At 44.2% G+C, this 14,947-nt stretch overlaps 2 long non-coding RNA genes across 2 annotated transcripts in view; both read left to right on the top strand.

Annotated features, from left to right (window-relative positions):
- The first annotated feature begins 481 nt into the window (after positions 1-481).
- LOC309801115 overlaps positions 482-14,947 on the top strand; it is a 56,643-nt gene continuing 42,177 nt past the window's right edge. Inside the window, exon 1 of the long non-coding RNA XR_014293530.1 lies at positions 482-590. This is a non-coding gene — a long non-coding RNA (uncharacterized lncRNA). The remainder of the gene's footprint in view (positions 591-14,947) is intronic.
- LOC309801114 overlaps positions 14,233-14,947 on the top strand; it is a 4,930-nt gene continuing 4,215 nt past the window's right edge. Inside the window, exon 1 of the long non-coding RNA XR_014293529.1 lies at positions 14,233-14,848. This is a non-coding gene — a long non-coding RNA (uncharacterized lncRNA). The remainder of the gene's footprint in view (positions 14,849-14,947) is intronic.

Here is a 14,947-nt window from a genome sequence, read left to right as displayed (position 1 = left end):
CCGTGCTGGAGCTTCTTTCCCGTTCTTTTTGAAGAAGCGCGTGTATGACTGATCGCTCAACACCCTGTTGGTTCTGATTGCAGAAAACACACCTTATAAATATATGATAACCATCCTGTAATAGAGAGTGTGACAATTTACTTCACAGTGCGTTTCGGGCTGCTAATTGATCATTTCAGTCCAGGGACGATTTGGAATAAATTATAGCCATCAAAAGGATATCACTGCTCATTTTCGTGGAAAGATTTCCACGTCCCTTCGCGTTGGTAAGAGAGCCGATTGTACCCGGCAGGCAGAGAAGAGGGGAGGGAGCCGGCTGGAGAAAGGAGGCCGGAGGGGCGGGGTGGGGGAGCTGGACGGGGCAGGGCCGGCGGGGCCGGAGGGCGGGGCCGGCGACACGGGACAGGGCGGGGCCGATGGGCGGGGCCGGCGGCGGCGCGCGCGCGGCGGCTGCAGGTCCGCAGTCGGACGGTAGAGGCCTCCCTTCCGAGGCAGCAGCGCGGGTGCCACCCGCTGGGGCTCTGCTCCCCCTGCGCGAGCCGGCGCGTCCTTCCCGGCGAGGTCCCCTGCGCGGCGCGGCCAGGCCCACTGTGAGTATTCCCCACGCGCTCCCCTCCTCCCGCAGGGGGCAGCGCCTGTTCGTTTGAAGTGAGAGTCTCCGTCGGGCAGAGGGCCCTGCTCAGGGGCGGGGGTGCTCGCGTGAGCGGGATCTCACTTCCCGCTGGAGGCTTCCTCTTAGCGGGACTTCCCCGCGGGAGCGGACGCCGTAACGCGGACTGCCGCTGTCTGAGCTCCGGGAGCTGGAGTAGCGAGGCGGGGAGGCGCCGCGGCGCCGTCGGGGGCTTTGTGTGCAGTTGGGGCCCGCAGCTCCGGTAGCTCTGGTTCTCACGCCGCAACTGCGGAGGGGCGCGTGCGGAGCGTCGCAGCCTCAGAGAGAACCTTGCCCACAGGCCCCCCAGGAGAGGGCGAGGAGAGGGCGGGACGGGCCGGTTGGCGCCGCGAGGTGATGCCGGGGTCTCGAGGGCGGCGGGTTACGCGCCGTGGAAGGCGGCGAGAGCGCGGCCTAAAAGCCCTGCGGGGAACGCCGGCGGGAGTGCTCGGCCGAGGCCACTCCGAGCGTACCGACCCCGGACTCCGCTCCGTCGGGTCGGCTTCCCCAGCCGCCTCGGAGGCCGCCGCGCCCTCGCTTCCATTTCATTTCCCGCAAGGTGTGTGCTGTCGTGTGGTGGTCACGGAGAAAAGAAACCTATTCCTGGATGGGATTCGACTTTGAAAAAACAGTATTTTCCTCCTCCTGTCGCGGGCACTTGCCAGTCTGGCCTTCCTCCCCCGCCCATGAGACTTCCAGGCAACTTTCATTCTCTTCCTAAATTAGAGCGTGAGAAGGATTGAGGCCCTTGGCCCACACGTAGCAGACCCCCCTGTCCGTGTGCTTGAAGTCAGGCTTCGCATGGTGTTCTTCGTTTTTTAGTCTTGTGTCATGCTAATAAATTATGTCAATCTAGGGCACGGATGTTTCCTTGCAGGCGATTTTGACAGCAGTCATCATACCAAGCTATTATGAAGTGTGATGTCAGTCTGGAGGACGGATAATAATATATAAGCCAGTTCTTGACACGCTATCTTACAAGGAAACATCTGAGACCATCAGTAAGAGGCATTTTAATTCACACACCAAAAATATTTTGTGTTTGGTTGACATCTTTCAAAATGCTGAAAGAGGTAGTAGCATTTATCATTTTGTAGGTATTTATCAAGTTACGCACAAAAGTCCCCATAGGAGGGAGGAGGGTTTTGTCTTAGTCCTGTTCTATCACATAAACCAAGGAACAAAGGTGTTTTATGTGCTACCAAATAAATAGTGCTTGTTAGCCAGTGATAGAGCTCTATTTATGAGAACAAACATCTTCTAAAACTGGAATAATTGGAAAAGTGAGATAACTGGTTATGTTTATGCCTCTGTTGTGAAAGATAATCGTCGGATAGCTTACATGAGAAACCTTCTGCTTTTAGCATAAGTACTGGATATGTGAAATGATCCATTTAGCTCAGTATGGAAGTCAGGTAAATTTTCTGTAAAACTCCGGTCTTAATGGTTACTACTTACTCATAGGTATTAAAGACTTTGATTATATCAGAAGTCACATGAAACAAGTGATTAGGTTCAAAAGTATGGCTAGGGTCCTAATGACTGAATTCTGAAATCTAAAGTGATCCAAATCTAAGCAGATGCTTTAGGCTTGATATTATGTAATAGTCAGAAGTTGTATTTACATGGACAAAATCCCGTGGGAGTTAGTTTTACAGTGAACCGTGCATGTGTTCACCCAAGGTATGGTTTTCTTTTCCTCCAGTCATTAATTCAATAACTATTTATACATTATCTGTTACAGGTCCACTTCACTTTGCCATTGAACATGAGCCCTATAGACATACAATACATAATTGTTGAAGTGTAACTAAAATGTGGAAAATATATCTGCTTCTGGCTCAAGGAATATTAATGTAAAAGAGTTAAAAACTGTGGCCTTTCATTTATACAAACGCAAAATTGTATTGACTTCTCTCAAGTAGTAAGGTAAGGGAAGAAAAGTTAGAAATCAGAAAGTTTTCTCCAGCCTATTCCCTAGTCACAGTACCATATTTTTTTCTCCTTAAGACTTTCAAAGCAAAGTTTAAAGGACCTGCATGATTGAATGGGTTTATGATGTCCTTTTAATAATTTTAGAATATAAAGTTTTCCTTAAAAGGTCTTGCTTCTTATATGGTGTGCTAGACTGGCTGGTGTTATGTGAGTGAAGCACTATAATTTTAGTTAAAATCAAAACCGCATACCCCTTTTTTCCCCCAACCTGAAGTAAGAATTGCCTACAATTAAGTCAAGAAGACAAACACATTTCAAGTGTTACAAGTACACCTGTTTACAATTCATTTTCATTGGCTTGATAAACAGAGAAAAACATCCAAGATGTTTATCTCAATTATTTGTAGTTTCATCCTAAACAATGCCTAGGTCCTTGAATATCAATACGTTTTTGTATGACATCTATAAGATGCACCTAAAGAGTGTAAAACTTTGTGAAGTGCAATAATGGAAGATGTTAAGAATAATTTTTTCCTTAACCCTAATATTGTGCTGTAGGGCCATAACTAAGTAACCAAGATATGACTATAAACTAATATAGTCCACTGTATCAGAACTTACACATACATTTTAGTGTCCTATCCAACTAGTCATCTTGGAAGTCTGTCACTTATTGCAGTGATGCTTCCATTGCTGCCATCGTTCAAACCTATTTTGAAGCTCTTCATTTGGGCACTCTTCAGAACCCACAGCACATCTTGTTAAAAAGCCTTGGAGGTGGTAAGTCATCTTCCTTTAAAGACCTTCTGTGCCCTGAAGAGTTAGGTGGGTGATCAAGTCAGGTAATGTAATTTGGGGGTCAAAACAATTGGAAAGACTATTAAATGTCTTTCTTAAGTAGTTTTTAAACTAGTTCTAAAGTCATTATACAAGAATAGTTTGAACATCGGCGGCACCATTGGAATAAAAGTAGCTGCCAAGGGAAAACTCTTAAGAAAAATGTGCATTTGGAGCTTGTAGAGTCTCTTTGATTATCAATGAATTATTAATTTAACAATCATATACATCTCTAGTACATTGGTATGCAGTATAGAGACATCTTACTTCAGAAAACTATATTGTCAAGAATTTGGTTGATATGGATTTTATGAGAGTTCAATTTTGCTGCTATGATAACAAAAGCTGTTAAATTCTAGAATATGGGCTTGGGTAGGAAAAATCCAAGATGTCATGGGCTAAAATCAGGATTGCCATATATAGTTCTATAGATTTGGTGCTCCACATTCCTTGAAATACAAAGGAATCATACTCAATTAAGAAATCAAACTTAACCTGTATTCTGTTTAGTGAGCAAGGCATTCACCATTATCAAAAAAACTCAGTGATCCTTCAACTGTAGGTGACGTCTAACTTGTGGAATAAAACATTCGTCATTTTTAGTAGATGGTTGTGAATAGAGACCCCAAAGTATATATGTAATGGAACTACTGTGTACTGCTGTAAGCTAACAATATGCTATATGCTGTGCAAAATACAGAATTATGAAACTCCCTCCTCAGTGAATTTAAACTCTTATGATATTCAAGACCAGAATATGGGAGATGGGGTAGAAAGACACTCAAGGTAAAGAGAGAGGGAGATGGAAAGAGGTAGGTCATGGGGCTTTTGAATCATAATTAGTTGAGTTCACCTAAGAGACGAGTTTAGAAATAGTTTCCAAAAACCACCAGCAAATAATTTAAAATCTGAGGGAATAATTCAAATTGAACTCCAGCTGAGACTATATGGAGAACCAAGAAAAGCAGAAAGAATGTAGTTAGCTGAGTAGGAATTTTTCTAAGAATTCAGGTCTAATACCTTTAGTATTATGCAGAGGGCCACAGGATCATTAGTGATTAGCAGGGATCCAGACTATAATGATCAGGAGAGATCAAGGCCAGAGGACAAAGATGAAAGAGCCTTCCTGCTTAAACTAAATGTTGCGAATGCTGATGCACTTACAGAGGGAAGGTCAGCTAGCAGACAAAGAAATAGGGCAACAGTCCCAAATTATCAAATATATTCCTCTCTTTCACCCCACAATTAGATTGGATATGGAGATTAACCAAGTTTGAGCTGAGACAAAAAGAATATCCTTATTTCAGCCATTTATAAGATCTGGAGCTTTGAGTTTTGTCTGCTTTGATGAGTTTGATTATTGCTCAGAAATTAGGGAGGGGGACCTGCTGGGCCCAGGATATCAGAGTTACATACCCAACTAAAGGGTCAGTGAACACGGTGGACAGATGCAATTCCAGGTCTTTTCTGGGGAAAAGACTGTTTGTCTATTAGCAGATAAAATGGCTCCTCAATTATATGTTACAAGTATAAGGAAGTGTCAGGTACCCAGCACATCCTCAATAAATAATGACAATTGTGGAAAAACAAGTAGCAGTGATGTTAGCCTTTCTTTTGGAATGGGTAGCCCAACCATTGCACCTGCTCATATTCTATAGATTTAAGAACCATCCAGATATTTCTTAATTTGAATCTAAATATTAAATTTTGTATATAGTGTTTATAGCTTCAGGATTGGGGTGGGGGAACTCTTAGTATGGCCAGGTAGTTATAATAGAAGTCTGGTTGGTATAGCTTGAGGCCCATCTCTTTCAGATAGAGAGAGGTTCCTGGTTTTGGATTTACAGAATTCACACGTGGATCCAGAATATAGAAACGGCAGGAAATTGCCCTGAGAACTGGGAAAGTATCCTTGACTAGGAGTGGGGACTAGGTTTATCATGTACCAATTGTGTTACTTGAAGCAAATTTTAGTTTTCTCATAGGCAAAATGTGTATAATACATTTACTTCAAGGGGTAGTTTTGAGGCTTGTCTGATATGAAATAAATGGAAGGACTTGGTTTATTAAGTGCTGTGCATGTGCAAGCTTTTGTGTGCCACAACATGGATTTTGTAGGTGAAGGTAAGGATTGTAGCCCTTGAGCTGTCCAGATATTTAAACCAAAATATAAATGAAGATGGAAATCTATCTTTGGGAACTTAGGAGAATAGACTAGTTTTCACATGGATACTAGAGACAAGTCATCATATAGTCATTATTCTCCCTTTCTCAGATTCATAGGAAGTACCCTGTTACCATTGCAAGAATTTTTTTTTTTTAACGTTTCCTAAAGACCTGTGGGAAATAAAGAAACCTGTTAGCTTGCTTAATACTATCAGGTCCAGGTCTTTAGCACTGGCACTGAAGGCACAATCTCCATGTGGGGAAAAGTAGCCAGGCTTCCAGGCCTTGATTCTTGTACTCTCAGAAGTTCTTATCTTAGAGATTTTATTAATCCCCATTGCCACCTACATGTCTTTTTTTTTTTTACAACTTTATTGGAGTATAATTGCTTCACAATGGTGTATTAGTTTCTGCTTTATAACAAAGTGAATCAGTTATACATATACATCTGTTCCCATATCCCTTCCCTCCACCTACATGTCTTGGAACAAGAAGCTAGATGGAGTTCCACATATTGGTTTAATTGGTCATCTGTGAACATTTTTTTTTTTGCAGTTGTTATTCTTCCCACAGCAACAACCCATTTTTGCCGCAGAGACTGCAAGACCTCCCAGCCCTTGCAGGCCATTAAAAAAATTGACACCTGTATCTTTCATTTTCCCCTCCTTTCTTCTGTGTATTTAAAAGGTAGAGGCTGCTTGGGGCAGGGAAACACCAGTTCAGATACAGACAGTGGTGTTACTGGCTCCCACCAACAGGGGGCATGGTTCCTAGAGAGGAGGGGAGAATGGAAGGGGTGGTCTGGGACGTATACACTCATCCTTTCTTCTGTTGAGTTTCAGAGGCTATCCTACTGAAGAGGAAAACAGTGCCCTTGTCTTAAGTCATGGTTAGAGGATATTTTCTAGAGGTTTGTTGAGTATCCTCCACACAGTGACACTTCATAAATTCACATTGTGTGAGACAGACTGTATTTGAGCCAGTACAATGTGTTGGCTAAGGAGAAGGGACATTTGATTCAGACAGTCTGTGTTTGAATATCAGATCTGCTACTTACTTGCTGAGTGGCTTGGGCAAGTTTCTTAATCTCTCTGAGCCCCAGTTTATCTGCAAAATGGCAATAATAACAGCGTCTACTTTTCAGGATTGTTGTGCGTGAGGGTGCTCAACAAATGGAAGCTATATTATTAGGCTCTGGAGAGTGAGTGAGGAATATAAAGAAATACAGGGCAAATTCCCCTCTTCAAGGAGCTTACTGTATGGTTGGAAGGGACTGAATAAATGAAAACTCACATAATAGTACAGGGCAGAGAATAGGAGTGCCAAGTAAGAGCTGCAGATACTGAAGGGTTTCAGCAGTCTGCCGAGGACTAGGACGGTAGTGAAAGATTTCAGGATAGAGGTGGGAATTTCTCTCTGGGATTTGCAGGCTGGGTGGGATTCAGATATGTATACTGGAGTTGAGAAGGCATTCCAGATGGCAAGGAGGAGTGATTAAAACACACAGTACAGCAGGGGTGAGAGTATGCCAAGTGGAAAGTAATCCAGTTTTTAAGTCAGATAGGTAAGCGTTAAGAATCCTGTCTCTGCTGTGAGATCTTGGTTGGACAAGTACCTTAATTTCTTTAGTCTCCGTTTCTACAGCCCTAAAATGGGTATAATCATATCTCATGAAATTGAAGGGAAATGAGATAATGTTTGTAATGCCTAACATGGTGCCTGGCACCTCACAAGTGTTCAATAAAATGAAGATGGTTCATGTGGTGTTTTCAGGGGACAGTGGGGGAGCTGTCTTCCTGAAGAGCTGTCTTGCCTGGTATAGGCTAGTAGTGTAAAACAAACCAGAAACAGCCAGTTAGTGCCTACAGGCGGAGTGGAGAGGAGGCTTAAAGGCCAGTTTAAGGAGCTGGGTGGGGCTGTTACAGGCTATCAGAGCTATCAAGGTTTTGAGTAAAGCAGGGGTTTAAGAGAAATTAATCTCAAGGCACTGGCAGGCTGTTTTGGAGGAGGGAAGAAACTCACTCACGCATGTGTAAACTGATAAGGGTCTAGGTTAGGATAGTGGCAAGGTTACCAGACCTGGTTGATGTGGTCTCTTTAAAGTTCCTTTTATAAAAGGAGCTTAGGGCTCAGCAGTGTGGAGTGAGGGAATGTTTTGTTTTGTTTGTAGACTCCTTAATATTTAGTGTCAGTTGACCAGAATAAAATTAGTATAGATCCACAACTTTGGAAAATAGAACTCAGTCAATATCCAGGGACTATAAAAGGTGGGAAGTAATTTTAATGCTAAATATACCCTAGAACTTGCTTCAGCTCATAAAATAGCCCCTTTTAAAACTCCTTTCCCCTTCCTGTTAATGCACACGAGTGTGTGCCTATCACTGGTTTTCTGGAAGGCATGGTATAGATCATTTATAATTGTTTGGAGTTTGAGGTTAGGATTGTTAGTACCAAGTGGCATTGGGTCAAATGAGGAGGATGCTGCCAGCAAAGTGGTGATTTGATGACTTTATTTATTTGGTGACAGTGTGATTTGGATGAGAAAAATACTGTCTTCTCCCTGGGGTTTAGAAGTGATTTAATTAAAAACACAAACCTAGGAAATGGTTTTGGATACTAGGGAATTCATTTATAGTCTCTCATTCTCTCCTCACCACTCATTTTTCTGTCCCTAGTAGTATTGAAATGGGAGAATACATGGTAGATAATTGTATTTCTAAAGAAAGTCACACTGATTATATGGACACCAGTTTTTAAAATGTGAGGAAACTGAAACTGCCTATTGTTCAGCGGTGGGCCTTAAACATATTAAATAGGAAAGGATAACTGACCTACTACTGATTTCCTGAATTTTGCTGTTCTCTCGTTTGGCTATAAGGGCGATGTGGTGCTGATAGCTCTGGGGTATCTGGGGTGTCTCAATAGTTAATTGTGGCTATCTCTGCCTGCCTCAGAAGGAGGGTACGTGAGTAAGGGGACTGTGTGCGGTGGTTGACCAACACAGGAAGGAGCTCAGTGACACAGGGAAAGGCAGGCCCTGTGAGTTTAGAGGCAAAGCAAACTGTCCTATTGCTTCTGAGCAGAGGCAAGGAGTGTATTTCATTTCTCATCTCCTGAGTTTATTGAAATCATCTGCTGGGGTGGGAGGGGGCAGAAAGAAAGCATGATGTTGTAAAGCTGATCAAGATGCCAGCAAGCAGGTTATATCCTGCTCTTGACACTCTTCTCCACTCCAGCCTGGAAACAGAAGACTGCATAAGAAACCTGTTTCAAGAGAAGGAAGGGGAGAAAGCAAAAGACATCTCCCTATTTTTTAATGAAAGATTTTTTGAGTATATATTAATTTTGGATTTCTGGTGTCCATTCTACCCTAAGAGACCATCCAAAGTAGCTCCTGGCTGAAACCCTAGCTAGGAGAGTTTCAGACCAGGGACAGGTGGCATTGGGCAGAGGGTCTTCAGGGTACTCTTGGCATTAATTTGCTGAAAAGAGCCTCATCAGAGATCAGGTCTCCCCTCCTGCGTGGATGGCAGACATTAGGCCTTGGAGAGGGCCTCCATACAGATTTCTGCTTTGCCCCCTCCTCCAAACCCTCTGCCTTCTGCTCCTGCAGTGGGACCTCTCTCTCCCTCTTCCCCCTTTTTTCAATTAAATGAATTAATTACCAGGCATTTAACTTTTTGCCAGACTCTTTCATTATGCCCAGAGTTGTTGCTGAGCGGCAGAGGAAGTAATAACATTCGCAGTGAGGGGCAAATCCTGTTAATGAACAAATTAAAGTTCAAACAGTGATCCAAGTTCACAACCTCTCTGTGGCTCTTCTCTTTAATAAGAGTTATACATGTTACTTTCCCCTCTCTTTTCTCCCTTTTATTACTTTTTAAGCTTTTCATCAACACTGCTGGGGCATATTTGAGGCTCCCAACCTTTCAGCCTTGACAAGGACTCGAGCAGTTATAATCCCATCTTAATTTGGCAACTTTTGTAAAACACATAAAGGGCCCAGAGTCACCTTTGGTCGCCAGGGCCCTGGGTGACCCTCTACCTTCCACCTGCCGCCAGGGCTTCATGGGCCGCTCTTCTGGATCTGGTATTCATTCCTCTGCTGCACTCAGAGTCAGTCGGCTGACTCAGCTCCCCGCCCCGAGGCACTGCCTGCAGGGTGGAGCCGGCCAGTGTCCGAGCCCTTGCCTCTGTGTTCCCTCTCCAGTCAGCCTCTCCACACGCAGATGCCAGCGCTTGGAGGAAGGGGAAGTGGTGAGGAGGGGGAGGAGCCTCTAGACTAAAAGCTGGGAACCTCTAAGGAGAAAGGAGTTTGGGGTAGGAAGGATGCCTGACCCCCTCCCCACCACTATTACCACCATTACCAAATGCCACTCGCCTCGGGGAGGGGGCCTCGCCTGGAATGGCACAGGAAGGCCCAAGGCTTCTTAGCCCTTGGCTGGAGCGGCCGGGCCTGGTGAGAAGGAGCGGGGAAGGCGTCAGGTGCCTGCTTACTTCTTCCTGCTCTGTTTTTTACGAAATGTGGATTGCGTGGGGGTGATCTCCACGTCCGCGCCTGGCTTCTCACCACCATCCCCTGAGCGTAGCTTGATATGATCACCATGACAACTGCAATCTAGGAGCATACGCATAATAGAGATGAAATAGACAAAAGATTAGCATGCCATGAAAAGTACAATAAGTTTCTTATTTAGCATTTAGATAACTGTCTTTCCTCCGGAGCAAGCTTCAAAGTTGAAGCCAGTTTAGACCAAGAGGATTAATTCTTTCTCCCGCATGCTTCATTGAATCTCTCATTACCAAACTTTGTCTGTACTGATGTAAGATTTGATTGAAGATTAGAGCATTTAGCAAATCTTGCCTTTCTGCATGTATCAGGTCCTTTCAAGCAGGGATCGAGGTGCCCAGTGGTCAATACCCTTACTTTTATCCAGTGTCTGCTTCATTTAAACTTAATCAACTCCATCAGTGAACTGGAACAGGGAGACGTCCCTGTGGTAAGAATGTTGTGCTTTTGTGGGATAATTCTTTGCTCTCTCCCGATCTGTTGGCGTTAAACCTAACATTGCACTATGATGAACTTTTTTTTTTTAATCAATATGATAATGACAGTTGGGCCTGAATGCTCTGGTAGGACTTAGAGTAGAGCAGAATCTGGCCTCCATTATCAAAACAACTTCTGGTCCTGCGATAGTCCGCCACCTTTTGTGTGGCTTTAATACCTTTTCTTCCCTGACATTGAATATTGCTCAAGCTGGAAAATGATGCATCTTGTAGGGAAGGCTCATATGTCACAGCCAGAAAGTGAAGCAGACCGATTGGTTGTGTGAATTACCTGACTTGCTGCAGTGAATTATTTGCACTGTTTCCCTACCTAGTCAACAAGTTCCTGAGGTATAGTAGGGATCAATCAAAACTGACAGTCTGCGTGTGAAAGCTTTACTGTGTAAATCTGGCGCACTCGTCCTGGCCATGCTGGCCCTGGCATCTGTATATCATTTTATACTGCTACCAGTAGAGCAATTCCGAAAGTATTTGCAAGGAAAATGCATGTCCCCATCTGTTCCTGGAAGCATAAACGTGCCACCTTCAGAGGGTTTTCACTGGTAATCGTATCTTTAATGATCAACAGACTAGTGATATATACTTTTCCATAAAATGGGGTTTTCTTCACTTTATTGTGATTGGCTAGAATAAATAAGCTTTTCCATATGTTAGAGAGATAAAATACAAGATTAGCAGAGGTTGTTTGTTAGATAGTAAACAAAAGAATTCATTCCAAATAATCTTTGAAAAGAAGCAATGACAAAATTACGTTGCAGTAACAGAGCATCTGGGGCCCTACATCAGAAAACAGACCTTGCTCCTCCTTGGAAAAGGAGCCATTAAGAGCAGAAACTCAAGAGTCTTCTACAGGACTCTGGTGGCTTATTCTCAGAGGCAGGGAGGGAAGGATCAGGGTAAGGAGGAGAGGCTAGAATAATACTTGTTTATTTCTGTGTTTTAAGGTTGTATCTCCTTTCCCTTACCCGCTATTTGCCTGCCCTCACTGAAGCGCCCTCGGTAAGTTGGTGCGTGATGTGTTCAGAAAGCAGGAAAGTGCTACCCCGCTGAATTTCTCTTCAGGCCTACAGGGAATGGGGATTGTTCGTGTACTTTAAAAGTTGGCTTCCTCCTTGGGAGATTCTCTTCTCCCATAGAAAAGGGTGACCACGGAGGGCGGGCAGAGTACTGGCCTTTGAAATTCCAAAGCCATGCAGAAGGTACCTGAAGATTACCAAAACTGCCAGAAACCCCCCAGGAAGTGTTCTTAGTGATCTAATCCCACCTGTTGTGTAGGTTACAGTCCGAAGATACAGTCAGGCCCTGACCACTCTCTCTCGCCTACCCGCACACATACAGTCCCATGAGTACTCTGCACACTCGGAGTCCAAGAGCCCTGCCCTCCCCTCCTTTTTTCAGATGCAGACACTCCTAGTTCTTGGCAAAATTTGGAAGCTTGTCCTCAGGAGAAGGAATTTCGAATTCTATTTTGTTTCCAGTCAGAGAGAACCTCCTGCTTTGCAAAGGACTGACATTAGTTGCAGGACACCTGAATCTAAACAATGCCTTCAGCCTTTGAGCTCTCTAGAAAATAGGTGTAGAGCTATTTAGACCTGTTTTCTACAAGTCAGGAATTGAGAATGAGACGTTGAGGTGGAGGGGATGTTCTCCTTACACATTGAGAACAGGACCAGTTAGCAGATTAACCTTAAACTGGTTCTTTACTCTTTACAATTATGTATTGTTACTGACGTTTTTCCCCCTTGGGATAATGGGAGAAAAGCTCCGTCTTTTCTGTATATCTTACCCCCCACCTCATATTCCACAGAATTTCTTGCTCTCTCCAAATGCCTACTTCTCTCACTGCAGCAGGAGTGTGTGGGTGTTAGTTTCAAAGTGGGAAATGTAGTCTTCAGGCTGGTCCCAAGCAGAAAGTCTCTCTTAGCATCTTAAACCTAACTTGTGTTAATTTCCTGGCCCCAGTGAGGTTTGGGAACAACTGACAGGACAGTAGGAAAACAGCCTACCCCAAACCTATGGCCAGAGGAAAACAGAAAAGCCACTGTCAAAAGATTTTCTTTTAAAATTTCCCCTTAATTTTAGAAATACAGTCTTATAGGCTGGGTTGCATGTAGACAGTCATAGAGTATATAAAAGATCTACATATAGATCACACTTTGCCTGATCTGAAACCAGATTTACTATAGTATTGCAATTAAGATTAAAAGAAAGAGAAGTCACACTTGTGGTTTCCACACTACATTGTGATACACTGCAGATCTTCAGTGAATTTGCCTGCCACAAGGAAATTCTGGCATGTGTAGTGTATGAGACATATTTTACACTCTATTTAGAAAATTGTATTTCCTGATTTCTGTGTATTTTAATTTGAAACCCATTTTGCATTGAATTTCTATGTTGTTTTCATAAAATGAAAGGAAGTAAAAAACCTCACCAACTGATTTTGTGTGGAAGAAATAAATCTGTGATGTTTGCTCCTTCCCTTGTCCAGGAGGACGAGACTGTCACTACTACAGTTGGGATATTTCCCACTCCATGCTCTTGTGCCCAGGGGTCCTGTCTAACCCACAAGACTGCCAGGAACACTGCCGTCCACACCAGAGTAGAAGACATCTGCAGGGGCTCGTGTTGGCTGAGGCTCTGAATCACAGAACTGCAGGCATACAAGGTTTTCCTAAACCTGGACTGGAGAGCCATTTGCAGCACATAGTCCTTTGCTGCTTCAAATCCACAGACCCTGTACACATGCACATCCATAGCAGAGATGGAAGTCTTGGCAACTGTAGGACAAGGATTTAAAAATTTAAAAACAAACACACCATGTTCAGGGTGAAAATTACCTGCACCGACAATGCTGTCTCTTTTCTTCCACAGTCTCACTGCTACCAAGCAGCCTCATCAGTCTGGGGTTATTTCACTGAAGATGTACTTAATTCCAGATAAACTACTGGGTGTCTATATGTAACAATCTTTTTTGTTAACCAATTTTATGAAAACAAAAAACCCTCCCATCTTAGAAGAAAATATTGAACCTAAAACTCTAATTCAAATATTTGAAAACATATGGGCATATTCTGCCGCATGATTGTAATATGCTTAAGTATGTAATAGTAATTGTTTTTTAGATGCCCCTCAACAGAACAGAGATGGGCAGGCAGTATGGTGTTTTAGAAAGAAATTCAGTTTTTTAGAATAAGCCTAAGAAAATGACTCTTGATTATGGAAAATAAACTCAATTGATAGGACAAAATGAACTTTTAAAATTTAGTATTGATTAACAATCCTTAAGTTACTGATAAAACACCACCTGGATCTTAAAAATGCCAAGGTGTTTAAAGTTATCAGAAAATGAAAATTTGGGGGGAACTGACTTTTTTTGTTCTCCTTCACTCTAAACAGAATAGTAGCAATACTTTCGGTCACTCTTGGCATTTATTGGGGATTTTCATCTTCTTAAGGAAATAGCAGGAATGCAGCTTGCCTCAGTCTAAAGAACGGTATTTCTGGGCAGAATTTTTACAGTTACCCTTGTCTGTGAACACCGTTAAGGGGTGTGTTTTAATTTGTGGTCAGAACAACTGGGTTAAGATCTGGAGAAGACACTGAATTTTCCCTATGGGGGAAGGGCGAGGAGAAGAGGCAAAAGTAGTTTTACTGTGCGGCCAAAGGACTACTCTAGGCACCAACGAGGTAGGGAAATTTCGATTTTTAGGCAGTGTTCTTCCGTCAGGCCGTTTCATACCAGTCTTGGAGCCCGTCACCTTGGGAGCGGGCTGCGGGTGGTCGCCATCAGATCCCGGTCTCTCCCACCTCCTCTCTGTCGGCTTTTGCCCAAAGGCTTAGAGTACCTTCTTCCTGGATTCCCCTCCCCCACCCAAACACAGACGCCGAGGGACGCGACAGCTGTTCCCGAGAAGCCGGCTGGTCATCCGGGAGCGGGGTGTTGCCGTCCCCTCCGGGCGCTCAGGAGCCGGATTTAGGTGCCTTCCACCCCGCCCCGCCGTTGGACTAAGGGGCAGGTCAGCCGGAGAGTTCTTGGCCGCGGCCCCCGGGGCACGTGACCGGGGCAGCGGCCGGGAGCCGCCGGTGGGTGACGCCAGACCTGCCGCCTGGAGGAGCGACTCCGCTGCGCTTCGGCCCGACGCCTTCCGGTGAACCTAGTCTCGAGCGCGACGGCTGACTCCCCGGACCCAGGTTCCGCCCGACCTCGGGAGGACGGTGTCGACCCCAGAACACCTGCCCAGGCGGGGGTGGGGTCGCTTCTCTGCAGGGGAAGCTGGCTTGAGAGCGCAG

This window comes from Mesoplodon mirus, assembly GCF_964341445.2.
Source record: "Mesoplodon mirus genome assembly, chromosome: 3".
NCBI classification, from domain to species: domain Eukaryota; kingdom Metazoa; phylum Chordata; class Mammalia; order Artiodactyla; family Ziphiidae; genus Mesoplodon; species Mesoplodon mirus.
This window is presented reverse-complemented; position numbering and strand designations above follow the sequence as displayed.